Here is a 21,497-nt window from a genome sequence, read left to right as displayed (position 1 = left end):
CAACTTTATGTTGACCTTTTAAAACATGTCTATTCTCAGGTGATTTCTAAAAGCTTCCGCTGCATTATGTTGAATTTGAGCAGGATCTTGCGTACGCATATTTGTGTCAAAAATAAGACTGCATATCCAAGAACTTGTGTTGTAAAATATGCTAGAAATCGTGTTGTTATCATCATTTGTAAAGTTTGTAAGTCAAAGATTATCGCTAAACGATAATCATCTTTATTTCGTCCAAAGCTTGTATCAAAAATAAGAATCATGGTTTGTAATGTATAATATATGCAGTTTTTCTTTTAAAAATGTCGCATATAGAGGTCAATACCTCGCAATGAAATCATACGTTATCTAACACGTTCTTACGGTTAAGGACGGGTTATGACATGTGGTATCAGAGCGGTGGTCTTAGCGAACCAGGTTTGCATTAGTGTGTCTAACTGATAAGTCGTTAGGATACATTAGTAAGTCTGGAATTTGACCGGGTCTGATTTAAAAACCATTGCTTATCATTGTTGGTTAAAATTTATATGTAAATATTATGTAGTACTAATGGGTTAGTTGTTATGTGATAGATGTCGGGCTCAAAACTTGTTATCACATTCAGCGACTCCGAACCAGAATCTTCAGATGGTGTTCCAGTCATTAACCTATCCGATGACGAAAATAATATCTTTGGGGAAGACTCACAAATTCCGGATGAACCGACTATAGAGAACCCGGAAAGTGAACCCGAGGAGGAAAGTGAACCCGAGGAGGAAAGTGAACCCGAGGAGGAAAGTGAACCCGAGGAAGAAATACAGGAAATTACAAAAGAAGAGTTCGAACTAGGAAAGAAACGAAAGGCTAATGAATTAGAAAATTCAAATCCTGAGTTTAATAAGGATGATGTGGCACCAACTCCACTAGACACTACCACCCCTATTCCCGCTATTCCTATTCGTTCTATCCCGGCATCCAGTTCTTCAGTCCCACAGCCAAAATATAGGCAGACAGCCAGGATAAGCGTTAAGCGATTCTTTGAACCTAAACGTCCTAGAAAATAGACCAAACGATGCGCTGCCGTATTAAACCATGGGATCATATAATGTTTTGTATAATATTATTAGCGTGGTTTGTTTAATGTTCGATGTAAGATAAGCATATGTAAAATAGTGAAGTGTGAAATGCAATAATTTTCCATGGTTAAGTATTATTTAGATGGTAGTAATTGATTCTGTACTAAGCTATTAAGTATGGACATTAACGGGTAGGTACTACCCTAGATATAATTATAAAACGCTAATAAGAAGAAAAGGCTTTTATAATAATACCTGGTTCATATTATTAATAAGCTATAATGTACTGTAAATATACACTACATCTATAATATTCCATGTGAATAATTATTTTCTTTTCATTCTTATAGAAGAATATGGCGCGATTGAACCGAATGACGGAACAAGAAATCCAGGAACTCATCAATCAGCGAGTGAACGACAGAATGTTATGGGTCGAGGCTGCAAGAGGTGCTGCAGTTAACCCAAATCCTCATGTAGGATGCACCTACAAGACGTTTCAAGCTTGCAAGCCCTCATCATTCTGTGGAACGGAAGGACCGATTGGTTTAACCCGGTGGATAGAAAAGATGGAGACTGTGTTTAAAATAAGTGGTTGTGTTGAAAAGGACATGACTAAGTATGCATTGTGCACTTTACAAGATAGTGCACTCAAGTGGTGGAAAAATTATGTGAAGGCTGTAGGAGGAGATGTAGCTTATGATACTCCTTGGGAAGAATTCAAAACAATGTTAATCAACGAGTATTGTCCAAGGAACGAGGTTAGGAAGTTGGAAGATGAATTACGAAGCCTGAAGGTTGTTGATACTGAAATCACTAACTACAATCAGCGATTCATGGAATTAGTTTTGCTATGTCCTGAATTGGTTCTAACCGAAGAACGGAAGATTGAAATGTACAAAGATGGTTTGCCCAAAAAGGTCAAGGCAAATGTTACAGCATCGAAACCTAAGACAATTCATGAAGCTATAACTATGGCAAACGAGCTAATGGATCAGGTCATCATGGATAAGAAAGTATCCAATACTGATGTGAAGGTATCAGGTAACAAAAGAAAGTGGAATGGAAATTATGATCGAGGTAACCAACAATAATCTTTTAAGAAACAAGAAAACACGCAAAGTGCGGGTAGTGGTTTAAGCTTTGGTTATAAAGGACAAAATCCTTTATGCAACCGATGCCACAAACATCACTCTGGTTACTGTAATGTGGTATGCAACAAATGTAATCGAAAGGGTCATCTTGCTGAAGATTGTAGGGCTCTCGTTACAAATACAAATGGTACCAAGACTCCTGCCACCAATGCAAATAGAACTGCTTTGGCTACCATTACTTGTTATGGGTGTGGAAAACAAGGTCACTATAAGAGCCAGTGTCCGAATCCAGAGAAGAATAATGGATCTGCACGTGGAAGAGCATTTGTTATTAATGCTAGAGAGGCGTGTGAAGACCCGGAGCTTGTTACGGGTACGTTTACCATTAATAACTTATCCGCATCTATTATATTTGATACTGGTGCTGATAGAAGTTACGTGAGTAGAGGCTTTTACGCTAAATTGAATTGTTCATCATTATCTCTAGATGCTAAGTACATGATTGAGTTAGCTAATGGTAAACTAATTAAAGCCGATAAAATTTGCCGTGATTGTAAAATAAATTTAGCCGGAGAAACATTTAAAATTGACTTAATACCCGTAGAATTAGGAAGTTTTGATGTAATAATCGGCATGGACTGGATGTCCAAAGTAGGAGCTGAAGTTGTGTGTGCCAAGAAGGCAATTCGCATTCCTTGTAAGGATAAAATGCCGGTGATGATTTATGGAGAGAAGGGTAACTCAAAGCTAAAACTCATTAGTTATTTGAAAGCTCAAAAGTGCTTGAAGAAAGGGTGCTATGCTATCTTAGCACATGTTAATAAAGTCGAAAAGAAAGAAAAAGATAAGTGCATCAACGACGTGCCTGTGGCAAGAGATTTTCCTGAAGTTTTTCCGGAAGAGTTGCCGGGATTACCTCCATTTAGATCTGTAGAATTTCAAATAGATTTAGTACCAGGAGCTGCACCAGTTTCCCGTGCTCCATATAGACTTGCACCGTCCGAGTTAAAAGAACTTCAGAGTCAGTTAAAAGAATTACTGGATCGTGGATTCATACGACCAAGTACTTCACCGTGGGGAGCTCCAATTTTATTTGTTAAAAAGAAAGATGGATCTTTTAGGATGTGTATAGATTATCGTGAATTAAATAAGTTAACTATCAAGAATCGGTATCCACTACCGAGAATTGACGACTTATTTGATCAACTCCAAGGATCATGTGTGTACTCGAAAATTGACCTAAGATCGGGCTATCATCAATTACGCGTCAAAGAAGAAGATATACCAAAAACTGCTTTTCGGACATGTTATGGTCATTATGAATTTTTGGTCATGCCGTTTGGGTTGACAAATGCGCCAGCTGTATTCATGGACCTCATGAATCGAGTTTGTAGTCCGTATTTAGATAAGTTTGTTATTGTTTTCATTGATGATATTCTTATCTATTCCAAGAGTGAGCAAGAGCATGAGCAGCATTTAAGGTTGATATTAGAGTTGTTGAGAAAAGAACAGCTATATGCTAAATTTTCTAAGTGTGCTTTTTGGTTGAAAGAAGTGCAATTTCTTGGCCACGTTGTTAGTAGCAAAGGAATTCAGGTTGATCCAGCAAAAATTGAAGCCATTGAAAAATGGGAGACTCCTAAGACACCAATGCAGATACGCCAATTTTTGGGTTTAGCCGGTTATTATAGAAGGTTTATTCAAGATTTTTCCCGAATAGCTAAGCCGTTGACAGCGTTAACACAAAAAGGGAAGAAATATGAATGGACTTCTGAGCAGGAGAGTGCATTTCAATTACTAAAGAAGAAGTTAACTACGGCGCCTATTTTATCGTTACCAGAAGGGAACGATGATTTTGAAATATATTGTGACGCTTCGCGACAAGGTTTTGGTTGCGTTCTTATGCAACGGAAGAAAGTTATTGCATACGCATCCCGACAATTAAAGATTCACGAGCGGAATTATACGACGCATGATCTAGAACTAGGAGCAATCGTGTTTGCATTGAATATATGGAGACACTACTTGTATGGGGTTAAATGCACTGTGTTTACTGATCATAAAAGCCTTCAACATATTTTTGATCAGAAACAGTTGAACATGAGGCAACGTAGGTGGGTCGAGTTAATAAATGACTATGATTGTGAAATTCGTTATCATCCCAGGAAAGCGAACGTAGTGGCCGATGCTCTAAGCAGAAAGGAACGAGAACCAATCCGAGTTCGAGCAATGAACATAAAAATTCGCATGAATCTCAACTCACAAATCAAAGAAGTTCAACAAGAAGCACTCAATAAAGAAAACATAAGAAATGAAATAATGAAGAAGTATGAGAAGCAACTCGTTATACGGGAAGACGGAATTCGATATTTTGCAAATCGTATTTGGGTACCGAAGTTGGGTGGATTAAGGAAGTTGATATTGAATGAGGCACATAAGACAAGATACTCGATACATCCTGGAGTTAGAAAGATGTATCAAGATCTTAAGACACGTTATTGGTGGCCTAATTTAAAGACAGACGTAGCAACATATGTTGGGGAGTGTTTAACTTGTTCCAAGGTCAAAGCAGAACACCAAAAGCCGTCAGGGTTACTTCAACAACCAGAAATCCCAGAATGGAAATGGGATGGTATTACCATGGATTTCATCACGAAGTTACCAAAGACTGCCTGGGGTTACGACACCATTTGGGTGATTGTTGATCGTCTCACCAAGTCTGCACATTTCTTGCCTATAAAGGAAACGGATAGAATGGAGAAACTATTACGATTGTATATAAAGGAAGTTGTTTCAAGGCATGGAATACCTATTTCCATTATATCTGATCGTGATAGTAGATTTACCTCAAAGTTCTGGCAAGCACTACAGGAGGCACTAGGAACTCGTTTAGATATGAGTACCGCATATCATCCGCAAACGGACGGGCAGAGTGAAAGAACAATTCAGACTCTTGAAGATATGCTCAGGGCATGCGTGATCGATTTTGGAAACGGATGGGATAAGTATTTACCGTTAGCAGAATTCTCGTATAATAATAGTTATCATGCGAGCATTGGAGCTGCGCCATTCGAAGCATTGTATGGAAGGAAGTGTAGATATCCTATCTGTTGGAATGAAGTAGGAGATCGACAATTAACTGGTCCCGAGATCATACACGAAACGACTGAGAAGATAGTACAAATCAAGGAGAGATTGAAAACAGCCCGTAGTCGCCAAAAGAGCTACGCCGATGTCCGAAGGAAACCATTAGAGTTTCAGGTCGGGGACATGGTTATGCTAAAGGTGTCACCTTGGAAAGGTGTAATACGTTTCGGCAAAAGGGGTAAACTGAACCCAAGGTACGTAGGCCCGTTCAAGATCATCGAACGCATTGGACCGGTAGCTTATCGACTCGAGTTACCGCAACAACTCGCCGGAGCACATAATACCTTTCACATCTCAAACCTTAAGAAGTGTCTTGCAAAGGAAGATCTCACTATTCCTCTTGAAGAAATCCATATAGATGAGAAACTACAATTCGTCGAAGAACCAATCGAAATCATGGACCGTGAAGTTAAACAGCTCAAACAGAGCAACATACCGATTGTTAAGGTTTGTTGGAATGCTAGAAGAGGTCCCGAGTTTACTTGGGAACGAGAGGATCAGATGAAACAAAAGTATCCACACTTGTTTCTCGATGATGCAAAATAGGTACAATTTTAAAATTTCGGGACGAAATTTATTTAACGGGGAGGTAATGTAACGACCCGCACTTTTTCGATCATTCTATACTTATAAGATTAATATTTACATAAATTAAACCTTACCAACATGATAAGCAATCCAAATTGTCGAGACTTATGTTTTTCGAAAAGAGATTTACACAACGTTTGACCGTCTAGTTTGACCGATGATATCACGAACTATACAATATATGATAATTATACGTTTGTATATATATATGTATATATACATGTTTAACATGATTTAAGGATGTTTTAATACCTCATTTTGTATTAATAACAATAAGTTATAAGTATATTTTGAAACTACTAACTTAAGTTTTCAAAACGATAACCATACGTAACGTTATTTGACATAAATACTTATAACATATAATGTTTATACATATATCGTATAAGTAATGTATTTAATCACTTTTAAAGACTTAAATACATAAAATCATATAAGTGTATTCACAAAAGATAGCTATATTTGAATCCTCATTCCATTTTTCACAAAATTTCTATACGTATACCTAGAGTATTTGTACTCGTATCATACCTAGCTTCTATACGTATTTACTATTGGTATATACACATCAAATCACCACCTAACCAGCCCTTGTTACTACCCTAGGTATAAGGTAATTGCTTTTGAATGATTGTAAGACTAATTACAAAAATACAAACTAAAATTTTGTCCATGTATCCTTATGAAACACGTTTTTATGTAGTATATATGTATCATCATTTTCATTCATTTTAACTTCAAATTTCTTAAGCTAAACACACACTCTTTCTTAACCTTTGAACTCCATAACAATCCAGCAAGAAACCTTAAAGATCTAGCCATAAAAACCTTACTTAAACACCATAAGAAAACCATACAAAAACACTTCAAGAAATCCTTCCAAGAACACAAACTTACTTCCAATCTTTCATCCACTTCCATCACCCTTTTGATTCTAGCTTCTTACTCCTCTTTTACAGCAATCTTGTCCAAGGAACTTGAGGTAGTAACTATGTTCATAACCTTATTCGATTCATATATATATAGCTATCTTATTTTGTGGTATAAAAATTTAACAACAAGAACATAGTTTGAATGTTTTCAAACTTGTTTGCAAACTAAATAGATCCTTCTAACTTAACTTTTAAAATACTTCAAGACCTATAATATAACTTAAGTATATGCTAATTTAACAAGGTATAACTTGGTTTTTCAAAGAATACCTTAAAAACTGTTTTTACGACGTCGGAGTGTAACCGGGGACTGTTTTGGGTTGGATAATTAAAAACCATCTTAAACTTTGAATTGGAGGTTTATTTTCTGGAAAAATGATTTTTACTATGAATATGATAACACATAAAAATTTCATGATTTAATTCAAAGTATAAGTATTTTTAGAAAAATAATCATTTAAGGTTGTTTAAATAAAGGAAAATGTTTAACTTCATAGGTTTCACTAAAGTTTCACCTATGCCGTGTGATTTTGAATACAAACTAAGGTATTTACAGTTCATAGTCTTAAAGAGGAACTCGATCCAAGGAGATGGCAAGTTGAATCAACGAAAACGAATTTGTAACGAAGAAACTATGACCGAAACAAAATTGGTTATCCAAGACTTGTTTAACTTCGGGATTAATTGGGAAAAATTAAATAAAATCACATATTTCTAAGATAACATGATATTTTATATATATGTACTTATAATTCAATTTTATATGGTTCAGGATCACCCGTAAACATTACGAGAAGATTAATCATAAGATCCCATGTTTGTACGCAACACGTCATTTGACAACACCGGTACTTTATGTACGCAACACGTCATTTGACAACACCGGTACCGTGGGTCAAGATTAATCTCGACCAATACATATACGATGGGGTTTTATTTATTTCGTTGGGGGTTTTATTTATTTCATTGCGGGTATATTAAACATCTAAAAATGAACCATTAAAATTGAATTACTAACAACGAACTGCTAACTACGGACTAAGGAATTATTCAAAGTATTAAAAGTATAACAAGTATATATATGTGACGTTTGTTTAAAAAGAAAAGGTATTGATATATTATATATGGATAGGTTCGTGATATCAACCGGAGACCAAGTCAAATTATATATATATATATCTTCAAGACGAAAGTGAGTATATAGTTCCACTTTTAAACTTTAAATATTTCGGGATGAGAATACATGTATTTTATGTTTTACAATATGGACACAAGTAACTGAAAAATATATTCTACGTTGAGTTGTACCACTGGCATACTTCCCTGTAGCTTGGTAACTAATATTTACAGCGGTATTGTAAACGCGAATCCTGTTGATAGATCTATCGGGCCTGACAACCCCAACCGGACTGGACGACCAGTATTCAACGGTTGCACAGTACTTCGTTTCGTGACTACACTTGGTACAGTGTAGTAAGATTTCATATTAAAGGGAATATGCGACGTGATTAATTGTTAAGTATGGTTACCAAGTGCTCAACCACTTAGAATATTTTTATTAAACTGTTTATATACGAAATCTTGTGGTCTATATATATATATTGCTGCCGGCACTAAACCTATATCTCACCAACTTTATGTTGACCTTTTAAAACATGTCTATTCTCAGGTGATTTCTAAAAGCTTCCGCTGCATTATGTTGAATTTGAGCAGGATCTTGCGTACGCATATTTGTGTCAAAAATAAGACTGCATATCCAAGAACTTGTGTTGTAAAATATGCTAGAAATCGTGTTGTTATCATCATTTGTAAAGTTTGTAAGTCGAAGATTATCGCTAAACGATAATCATCTTTATTTCGTCCAAAGCTTGTATCAAAAATAAGAATCATGGTTTGTAATGTATAATATATGCAGTTTTTCTTTTAAAAATGTCGCATATAGAGGTCAATACCTCGCAATGAAATCATACGTTATCTAACACGTTCTTACGGTTAAGGACGGGTTATGACAAATAGTCTCATTTTTATGTATATAACTCATTGTTAAAATACCTAATGAGATACATACTTATAATAAAATCATGTTAACTATATATATAACTATATATATGTCATCGTATAGTTTTTACAAGTTTTAACGTTCGTGAATCACCGGTCAACATGGGTGGTCAATTGTCTATATGAAACCTATTTCAATTAATCAAGTCTTAACAAGTTTGATTGCTTAACATGTTGGAAACACTTAATCATGTAAATAACAATTTCATTTAATATATATAAACATGGAAAAGTTCGGGTCACTACACACGAGCCGGTAACACTATAAAATGAGATGTGAACCACGAGCCGATAGCATCAAGTGTGAACCACGAGCCGGTAGCACTATAAAATGAGGCGTGAACCACGTTCTGGTAGCGCCAAAGTGTGAACCACGTGCCGGTAGCACTATAAAAGAGTGAGACTCAAATGCGTATGGTGTGAACCACATGCCGGTAGCACCATAGCGTTATGGTTAACCATATTATGTTGTTGAACATTATACAAGCATGCTATATATATTGTGTTGAGTATATGCTAATGTGATGTTGTGATAGTGTACGAGTTGTTAGCATTATGAGTAAGACGGCATGCTATTTGAGTTATATTCTCGTATGAGGTATTTGGTGGGTGCGAATGCAAATAGATGGGTTATATATGTGTATGTATAATTGTTGCACTCACTAAGCTTTGCTTACCCTCTCGTTGTTTATCTTTTTATAGGCTCCGGCGGAGACAAGGGTAAGGGCATTCGTATGGATTAGAGATCCCGCTTGTTTGTTAGGGGACGCTTTTGGATGTTATAGCTTTTGGAGTTTGACCGAGATTTGGGTAGTTTAACCCCAAACATCATGCTCATAGTCTCGTTTGGAATTTAAACTAGTGTGGTCGAAACTCGTATTACGGCATATGTGGGCCCGGTTTTGTAAAACTTATTTTATTATTGAATCGTGTGAGTTTTAACTATTATATCATGTTGTGAAAAGCGTTTCGTCTAAATATATCGGGAAGTGGGAGATCTTTATTTGAAAATTGACAAAAACGGACAGAACTGAAATGGGCCTGTGCGCGTCGCACACCCTGAGGTGGTGCGCGTGGCGCACTCTTCTGAAATAAATAAAAAATTCGCGTAATCGGTTGGTTATTGGTTTGGGTTGTTACAATTGGTTGTGGCTCAGAAGCATTTAAAGGCAGGAGAGATGGGACATCTAAGAGTTGATAATTACCACATAAATTTTAGACAGCAAGGCGGAGAAGGGAACATGAATGACAATTATCAGAGACAGCGTGGGTATGAGAACAACTATCTGAAACAACAACATGGTTGGAGGGGGAACAATCACCCAAATGACAATTACCATCAGCGAAAACCATTAGACAGACATCCACTCACCATGGCTTTAACCAAAACTCCAAAGGAGATTTTGTTCACTGAACCTGTTAAGAAAACCTTTCACCCTCCACCACCAATGTAAGAGCATCAGGGACCACAGAGTGATAAGTAGTGTGATTTCCAAGAAGCATACGAACACGACACTGACAACTGTAAGTCGTTGATGAGGGAAATCATTGCAAAGATTAAAGCTGGAGAGTTAAACCATCTGTTACCAGGAAAATAATATCAGAGGAATGATCCAAATAAGCGTTTTGCTTGGCAAAGAAAGGTGCGTCACGGTGGACGGCATGATTGGAACAGGAGAGAAGAGAGAAGAGATGAAAGGGACCCAACCCCTGAAAGGCACATCAAGGTTATATAGAATGAGGTGGAGGAGGATGAAATAGATGAAGAGCGCAGGACGGAGCAGTGGATGTACGCTCCCATCATATTTCACACCATCCCAAATTAGCGCCTTTCAGAAGAGCCTGTGGTCATCTCAGTTGTAATTGCGAACAGAAGCATTAACAGAATCTATACTGATACAGGAAGCGAGGCAGATATTTAATATTTCCATTGTTTTAGAGATTATCCGTTCAGCGTGAAGGATAGGCTTCACTACACGAACTTGAAAATAGCTGGTATTACGGGAGAATCAATGAAGGCAGTTTGTAAGATTAAATTGGAGGTAACGATGGGAGTACACCCTTTGGTCCGAACAGAAATCGTGGATTTCACAGTTCTTGATGGCAGATCTAGGTTCAATGCTTAATTCGGCAGAAGAACTCTTCTCAAGTTTGGAGTAATTACTTCAACACCACATGCAGAATTACGATTCCCAACACCAAATGGTGTGGCTGTGGTGCACCCTGAATACGTTGGACCGGCAAGGGAAAGATAAGTTGTTTATGAAGCAAGAGAGAAATGATGTGAATGGGTATTTCAAACAGCTCAACATGTGGAAGCCTTAGAGGCAGGATGTAACACGCTGCACGGAGAACATTATGTTAACATGAATCGTGCAGCACAGTTTTTAACATTTTTTTTTAATTTTCATCAGTTCAAGCAAAGCACAATACAATCTTTGTAATTTTCTAAATGGGATTGATCACCCGATCTCGAAAATGTTGCACAAAATATTGTATGTGCGTCAAAGAAATATCAATAAAATTTTATCTTTTCTCACGCAACGCGTTACGCGTTTTGAATGTAGAACATAGCATTCATACTTACCCACATAAGGCAAGGCATTTTTATACCCCCGATGGTAGAGGCTCTTGTGTAGTGACCCGAACTTTTCCATGTTTATATATATTAATTGAGATTGATATTTACATGATTAAATGTTTCCAACATGTTAAGCAATCAAACTTGTTAAGACTTGATTAATTGAAATAGGTTTCATATAGACAATTGACCACCCAAGTTGACCGGTGATTCACGAACGTTAAAACTTGTAAAAACTATATGATGACATATATATGGTTATATATATAGTTAACATGATATTATGATAAGTAAACATATCATTAAGTATATTAACAATGAACTACATATGTAAAAACAAGACTACTAACTTAATGATTTTGAAACGAGACATATATGTAACGATTATCGTTGTAACGACATTTAATGTATATATATCATATTAAGAGATATTCGTACATCATAATATCATGATAATATAATAATTTAAAATCTCTTTTGATATTATAAACATTGGGTTAACAACATTTAACAAGATCGTTAACCTAAAGGTTTCAAAACAACATTTACATGTAACGACTAACGATGACTTAACGACTCAGTTAAAATGTATATACATGTAGTGTTTTAATATGTATTCATACACTTTTGAAAGACTTCAAGACACTTATCAAAATACTTCTACTTAACAAAAATGCTTACAATTACATCCTCGTTCAGTTTCATCAACAATTCTACTCGTATGCACCCGTATTCGTACTCGTACAATACACAGCTTTTAGATGTATGTACTATTGGTATATACACTCCAATGATCAGCTCTTAGCAGCCCATGTGAGTCACCTAACACATGTGGGAACCATCATTTGGCAACTAGCATGAAATATCTCATAAAATTACAAAAATATGAGTAATCATTCATGACTTATTTACATGAAAACAAAATTACATATCCTTTATATCTAATCCATACACCAATGACCAAAAACACCTACAAACACTTTCATTCTTCAATTTTTTTCATCTAATTGATCTCTCTCAAGTTCTATCTTCAAGTTCTAAGTGTTCTTCATATATTTTACAAGTTCTAGTTTCATAAAATCAAGAATACTTTCAAGTTTGCTAGCTCACTTCCAATCTTGTAAGGTGATCATCCAACCTCAAGAAATCTTTGTTTCTTACAGTAGGTTATCATTCTAATACAAGGTAATAATCATATTCAAACTTTGGTTCAATTTCTATAACTATAACAATCTTATTTCAAGTGATGATCTTACTTGAACTTGTTTTCGTGTCATGATTTTGCTTCAAGAACTTCGAGCCATCCAAGGATCCATTGAAGCTAGATCCATTTTTCTCTTTTCCAGTAGGTTTATCCAAGGAACTTAAGGTAGTAATGATGTTCATAACATCATTCGATTCATACATATAAAGCTATCTTATTCGAAGGTTTAAACTTGTAATCACTAGAACATAGTTTAGTTAATTCTAAACTTGTTCGCAAACAAAAGTTAATCCTTCTAACTTGACTTTTAAAATCAACTAAACACATGTTCTATATCTATATGATATGCTAACTTGATGATTTAAAACCTGGAAACACAAAAACACCGTAAAACCGGATTTACGCCGTCGTAGTAACACCGCGGGCTGTTTTGGGTTAGTTAATTAAAAACTATGATAAACTTTGATTTAAAAGTTGTTATTCTGAGAAAATGATTTTTATTATGAACATGAAACTATATCCAAAAATTATGGTTAAACTCAAAGTGGAAGTATGTTTTCTAAAATGGGCATCTAGACGTCGTTCTTTCGACTGAAATGACTACCTTTACAAAAACGACTTGTAACTTATTTTTCCGACTATAAACCTATACTTTTCTGTTTATATTCATAAAATAGAGTTCAATATGAAACCATAGCAATTTGATTCACTCAAAACGGATTTAAAATGAAGAAGTTATGGGTAAAACAAGATTGGATAATTTTTCTCATTTTAGCTACGTGAAAATTTGTAACAAATCTATTCCAACCATAACTTAATCAACTTGTATTGTATATTATGTAATCTTGAGATACCATAGACACGTATACAATGTTTCGACCTATCATGTCGACACATCTATATATATTTCGGAACAACCATAGACACTCTATATGTGAATGTTGGAGTTAGCTATACAGGGTTGAGGTTGATTCCAAAATATATATAGTTTGAGTTGTGATCAATACTGAGATACGTATACACTGGGTCGTGGATTGATTCAAGATAATATTTATCGATTTATTTCTGTACATCTAACTGTGGACAACTAGTTGTAGGTTACTAACGAGGACAGCTGACTTAATAAACTTAAAACATCAAAATATATTAAAAGTGTTGTAAATATATTTTGAACATACTTTGATATATATGTATATATTGTTATAGGTTCGTGAATCAACCAGTGGCCAAGTCTTACTTCCCGACGAAGTAAAAATCTGTGAAAGTGAGTTATAGTCCCACTTTTAAAATCTAATATTTTTGGGATGAGAATACATGCAAGTTTTATAAATGATTTACAAAATAGACACAAGTACGTGAAACTACATTCTATGGTTGAATTATCGAAATCGAATATGTCCCTTTTTATTAAGTCTGGTAATCTAAGAATTAGGGAACAGACACCCTAATTGACGCGAATCCTAAAGATAGATCTATCGGGCCCAACAAGCCCCATCCAAAGTACCGGATGCTTTAGTACTTTGAAATTTATATCATATCCGAAGGGTGTCCCGGAATGATGGGGATATTCTTATATATGCATCGTGTTAATGTCGGTTACCAGGTGTTCACCATATGAATGATTTTTATCTCTATGTATGGGATGTGTATTGAAATATGAAATCTTGTGGTCTATTATTATTATGATTTGATATATATAGGTTAAACCTATAACTCACCAACATTTTTGTTGACGTTTTAAGCATGTTTATTCTCAGGTGATTATTAAGAGCTTCCGCTGTCGCATACTTAAATAAGGACGAGATTTGGAGTCCATGCTTGTATGATATTGTGTAAAAACTGCATTCAAGAAACTTATTTTGTTGTAACATATTTGTATTGTAAACCATTATGTAATGGTCGTGTGTAAACAGGATATTTTAGATTATCATTATTTGATAATCTACGTAAAGCTCTTTAAACCTTTATTGATGAAATAAAGGTTATGGTTTGTTTTAAAATGAATGCAGTCTTTGAAAAACGTCTCATATAGAGGTCAAAACCTCGCAACGAAATCAATTAATATGGAACGTTTTTAATCAATAAGAACGGGACATTTCATCTTGTGTCAACATTATAGATACAAGGGATCAGCTAACGTAAGTGTTTACTTCGCTAGAGGGCACCCAGGCAATAATAAAGATCTCTTAATGTCATGACATACAGAATGGTTTATCACAAATGCATAAATCCATTTATATACAGAAAGCAGAAAAAATACAAGTGTATTTTATAAGCCGCACAACGCCTAAGCGCAACACGGAAAGTGGAGTATTCTTTAAACAAGTATACTTTATGCACATACCTTAAACAGACTTATTCCAGAAAATTGATTTCAGTTATTCAACACATCTTTACAAAACAAACACCCTTATGCAACACGGAGGGCGGATAACGGTTCGATACTTTCTTTATATGAAAATAGCAAAGACATACATATTTTACTGATACACTGATATGAAACAGACATACAATTTTAATACATTATGACATATAATAGCAACAATGCTCAACTTCATAAATGTATCATGCAATGACTTTTGGCTGACGGTGGATAACGGATGAATTTACAATAAATATGCCATATCAAAAATCAGTTCACAACAAAAAACTTTTGTATAATATGGCATATGGTATTCAAACTTTATATAGCTAGCAATGGTTAGATACATATGTAACACCAGGAATATGTTAATCATAAAAAAGCATAGTAATTTCACAAATGATAGCAATGTGTATACATAGATAAAACATAAAATGTTATTACAAACAGATTACAAAGTGTTTCTTCAAATAGGCACTTCTAAGATATCCTTTACATAGGCATCTTCTCTCCCACACACTTCTGCCATAGAAACAATCTTTAAAGAAGAAACTTCACCTATGGCAGCCTGCAATATAGCATCAGCATTAGGCTTGATATGTTTTGAAATTATGGTAGGCAATGGATCAAGTTTGTTTAGAAGGGCATTGACAATCTCTTCAACAGTATCAGAAATATCTTTTTCAACAGAAGCTTCAAGATATTTGTGGAAGGTTTTGCTAACAAGTTCAGAACTTAACACTCTCTGCACAAGGCCAGGAATGTCAGCTTTTAAATCCATAAAATCCTTTTTGGAAGCAGCAGCGGCAGCAACAGTGTTCTCTTCAGAAACATGCTTTTCTACCTCAAGCATCTTTTTTAACTCATCATTTTCCTTCAACAAAACATTTTTCTCATCCATTAACTTTTCCTTTTCCCCCTTCTATGAAACATATTTTGCTGTAACAAGCTGCATCAGTTCATCCTTTTTCTGTGCCACTTCCACTGCAGTTTTCAATTTCAAATTTGCATCCTGCAAGCTAGTCTCAAGCTGTTTTAGCCTCGAAGAATTGTGGACATCATTGGCTACAATAGACTCTTGAGCCTCCTGCATTTTTAAACCGTGAACCACATGCTCAGAAAGAAGTACCAAGGCTGCAACGGTAGATTGACAGCTCTCCTTGTGAGTCATGGTGGAAAGAGAGGAAGATAACTCAGCAATTGTGTTAGCCTATACAAAAAATATATAAACACAAGTGTTATTCATGGAGAATCTGACAATAAGTTTCAGTATTTTAGGTAAAAGACATACCTTCAAAAAATCAACAAATCTGTCAGACTTGTTTAAAGGGTCTTCAAAAATGATTTCAAACCAGCAGGGGAATTACAGATGGTGGTTGGAAAGAGGATGAAGATTGAGTAGTACCAGTACCCTTAGAGATCAGTGGGTTGGTAAAAGGTAGTGTTTTAAAAGTATCATCATCTTGGGTTTCTTCATCATTCGTCTCATCATTTTCATCATCTTCAATATCCACAGCCTTATTGCCTTCATCATCATTACCAGCAGTAGTTTCAACATTTTCTTCTTGCAAAATCATCCCTATAGAATGAAAAAACAAATAAGTATGCAACAGAGCATCAACATAAATTGTCAGTATTATTTACAAAAGTACAGATGATAAACATACTTCTCCTTTTCGGCTTTTCAGTAGCTTCACTTACTGGGCGCTTCCCTTCACGTTTTGAGCACCTGGTAGACTTCTTGGCGCTGGACGCTTGAGGGGTAGTTTAATAATCTCAACATCAGAAGATGGTTGAGCAGTACCACCATCTCCACCCTCAGCAGCCCGCTCTGGGCTCTTCAATTGTTGTTCAAATTCGGCATCCTTTCCTTTGTCAGCTTCAACTTCAGTAGGAGTTTTTGGCCGCTCAGACACAACAAGGGGATCCAAGTTGGTTTTCTGAAGGTCCTATAAACTTGAATTTCTTCTTCTACAGCAGATAAAAACACAATCAAGCAGAAAAAGCATATAAGGACACATGTAAATCACCATAACATAATATAAACATAAAATATTCATAAAAGTGCCTACCACAGAGCATTGGCACGAATCCAGTACGCCAATTGTCACCCATTTTACAGAGGACTAAGATGGCTTCATATTCACCATACGACCTTTGTGGAAGTTTCAGTGTCTTCCAAGATTCAAGGGTCGCCCTCTCATCATCAGATAAAGTAATAGACTTACTCACCCCTATTTTAGTTTTTCTCCATCCACGGACACACACCCATGCATCTTGAATAACCCTTTCATTAACAAAGAATTAGGGTTCTTTCCAATTTTTCAAAGAAGTTTCCTTCTCACCAGTAAAAGCCTTGTATGACTTGTAATCGAATGTATGCTAGCATTTACTAACTAATCGTGTCCTAAATAACTCATGAAAAATATTTACACTTGGTATTTCCTCTACAATGTTACAGTACAATTCAAAAAGTATAATTTTTTTGTAACCCTTGAGGATGATCATCTTCTTAGGAGGATTGTTGGCTCTATCAATAGAGGAAGGAATCACATGGTTTAATAATCTAAGATTTCTATGCTCTCTGCATAGTTGATCTATATCTGTTTCGGTGATACTAGAAGGAATTGTACTAACATCGGATGTATCTTTCTGTGAAGATGTGCTACTGGATTCGACCATGGTAGCAATTTAAAACAAAACAATACAAACAGAGGAGAAGGATAATTGAGAACTGACCTTGCACAAATATGCAGTTATAACCCTAGAAAGCAATTACAGATATCCTTCAAAGCAAATGATCAGCTTTCGGAAAAGGAAAAATGAAAGGGGGACGAATTATTTATAATCAAATTGGTGGACGATGAAAGGGCACGATCGAAACATGTGTACGAATCAGATTAACTGGGCAACAACTTAAATTTCGAAAATAAATCAAAAAGATTTTGGGGGCAAATTCATAATTGGAAATATGACGTCAGCGCAGAAAAACAGACGGCTACAGCAGTTTTATGTCTTCGAGGAAAAAGGCATCTTTTATTTTTAGTTTAATGACTTTATTTTTTTTTTGCAAAAATAAAGACATTAAACTGGGGGGGACTTAATGGTGTATCCTAGAGGATACACGCATAAAAACACCATTTTTATACTGAAAAATGGATTAGAGAGCACAAAAAATAACATTATCTGACAGATTTTAGCATTTGCCGCCCAACGTACAGCAGGCCGCCCAGTGTCAAGCGTAAGCCCTGCAGGCAACTTCTATGCTTAAGCCCTTATACTAAGCGCGTGAGTAGCACGCAACCACGTCAACCGCATCAAAGTCGATTCCGTCTTTTTCGCATAACAGAATTAATCAACGATTGACACGTGTTTCCCGAGAATTTCGGACATTCTACGCGTATAAATAGACCCCTTGGGTCACCACATCTGACATCTGAACTTCAGTAAGAGAGAAGTACACTTTCTCTCTCACACAGTTCTTTCTCACTCTAAACGCACATTAGCCGCTTAGCAGCAACACGCTAAACGGATCAATAACAGATTGATCGCCAGACTGTTTAAAGCCACCCCACGGATCTCCTATCCGTGTTTCGGGTCTGCAGAGATTATTTCTCGAGTGTAAACATCAGTCGGTAACATACACCCAACGCTAAGTAGCTATTGTATGGCACTGGTACCTTACTACCGCTACACGGAAAAACGTACCAACACCGGAGGTCCACTTAGAAGCAATCTCTTTATCCGTCGAACAGAGAGAGATGACTTTCTCTCTCTTGTTAGTGTTTCACTCTGGGTGGAGAAATGATTTATATTTATTTTAGGATAGAGGAAGGATTGTCTACGTCCCACCTCCCCCATACCTCACACACGTGGGATTGGGTTGTTGTTGTTGTTGTTGTAAATCTTTTGAAGTGTTAATGTATATATATGTACACACACACACACACACACACACACACACATATATATATATATATATATATATATATATATATATATATATATATATATATATATATATATATATATATATATATATATATATATATATATATATATATATATATATATATATATATATATATATATATATATATATATATACACACACATATATATATATACATATATAAAAATCAATGTTAGTCAACATCCGCTTCGACCCCATCTCGGCCCCGCTTTTTCGATGCGACGTTATGAGGTCGCTACCGTTTCGGCCCCGTCTCGCGTCTTTTTCAACCTTTTATACACACTGTAACAACCCTCACTTTTCGACTTCTAAATTTACTGAATTAACCCTAGGGTTATATGTCTGACTATATGTATTAAGGGTTGTTATATACAATTAAATATTGACCGAATAGTAATTTTTAGTCAACAATGTACGCTTAAATAAATAATATATTATTAATTTATATAATTTGACATTATTTAACTAAGTATATAAACTTTGTATCACTTTTATTATTTAGTTAATGTATTATATATTTAACTATATAATAAATCTAATTATATATAAATGTAATAATATTTACAAACTTACTAAAACTATAGTTTAATAATTAAAATCATAATTATTATTAAAAATACAAAATACTGAATTATTTATTATTTTTATGCAAAATTTGTATTTATTAATTAAATAAAAAAATAAAATAAATAAAATAAAATATTATTGACAAATATTCTTGGAAAAGCATTAAATCAATTTATTTATTTATATAAAAAAATCCTTAAAATAAATGAAAAAAAATAAATAAATAAATAAATTACTTTTTAATTAAAAATTGTAATGGAAAAACTACTTTTATTATTTTATTTTGTGCATTATCTCATGACCTAACATTTAATACTTTTTAATTTTAAAATCCCATTAAGAATTAAAATATTTCTTTTTCTTTTAATTATTTTATTCTTTTTACCTAATTTTTTCAAGTATAAATACCCCTCATTTCTCATTCAAACTCACACCAAAATTTCTCTCATTCTCTCTTTGAAGAATTACTACTAGTAAGTATTCTTTTCTTACTTTTTATTTTTTTTACTTTTTACTTTTTACTTTTTACTTCGATTATTATTTTTACCGAAACATGTAAATAATGTTATAAATTATATGCAATTAAAAATAAAATAAATAACATGTATACACTATTACTATTACTAGCACCTATAACCTACTACTTATATTGTAACATAAAAACATTTTGGGATATGTATTAGAGATGTATAGATCTTCGAACTTTCTTGACGAATGGTTTCTATGAGATTCTAGGCAGAGGGTTTGGATTTCCGATTTAAAGGGTCCTATGGCTCAAGCCCCTAGATCTAAATTAGCCATTCGAAGGGAAAGGGGTGATTGGAAGCTTATCTAATACGGCAAGTATCCTAAAATGGAAAACACTGATAAAAGTAGAAACTCTCTAGTCATAGAAACTTAGTAAAATAAGAAACTTTCTAAAAATGAAAACTTTATAAAAATAGTAACTTACTAGGAATAGAAACTTAGTAAAACAAACTATACTTAAACACATACTTAAACTTAAACATGGGCAAAACACTTAACTACTCTTAAATGTCAATAGGTTGACTTTCCTGCTCACTCGTTCAACTCTTTATTCCGAGGAATAACTCTCTCTCTACTTACTAAGGTGAATTCATAGCCCCTCTTTAATTACTAGCAAACTTACTTACTTTTACTTGGGGTGAGACACATGTTGTTTTTACTTTTTACACTTTAGACACAAGTACCAAACTGTTTAACTATGCTATACCCGGCTATGTCCGACTAAGTCCCTACAGTGATATTTTTAATTGCTGCGGCATGCTTAATTATTGGGGGTAGGCCTATCGGGAGTAACGTCCCCGATACATTTGACCAAGTCATTGTATTACTTAATAATGAAATTAAACCGACAAGGACAGACACAACTTGTCATGGGGCAAACTTGAACGTTTAGTCTAAATATCACGCATTGGCATAACTTTTTGATCCTGCGAGAGATCAACTTTACAAACTAAATCTTGTGGTCTAAAACAACGACAAACTTTTTGTTAAACCTATGAACTTCACTCAACCTTTTTGGTTGACACTTTAGCATGTTTTGTCTCAGGTGCTGTTTGATTCAAGCTCTTATACTTACTGCTTATGTGATGCTACTTGGACATAGGATCAAGAGATATCGCATTTATTACTTCTGCATGTGAACATTTATGATATTGTTATTCCTGTCAATGTAACGATATTTCATTTTCCGCTGCGTACTCATTAAAGTTAAATTCATCATTTAGTATTGTTCTCGTTTATTATAATATGTTGGTATGTTTTGATATTAGTGACGTTCCTTCCAGACCCTATTGCGAGGACGTTACAGATTGGTATCAGAGCATAACCAGGCTGTTATAGAGAACCAGGATTGCATCTTTATGTGTGCCTTATTTGCTAGCTAGGGTGCCTTAGCAATCTAGGAAACTATAAC

The sequence above is a fragment of the Rutidosis leptorrhynchoides genome, chromosome 3 (genome assembly GCF_046630445.1).
Source record: "Rutidosis leptorrhynchoides isolate AG116_Rl617_1_P2 chromosome 3, CSIRO_AGI_Rlap_v1, whole genome shotgun sequence".
In the NCBI taxonomy this organism is placed as follows: domain Eukaryota; kingdom Viridiplantae; phylum Streptophyta; class Magnoliopsida; order Asterales; family Asteraceae; genus Rutidosis; species Rutidosis leptorrhynchoides.
Note: the sequence above shows the minus strand (reverse complement) of the source record.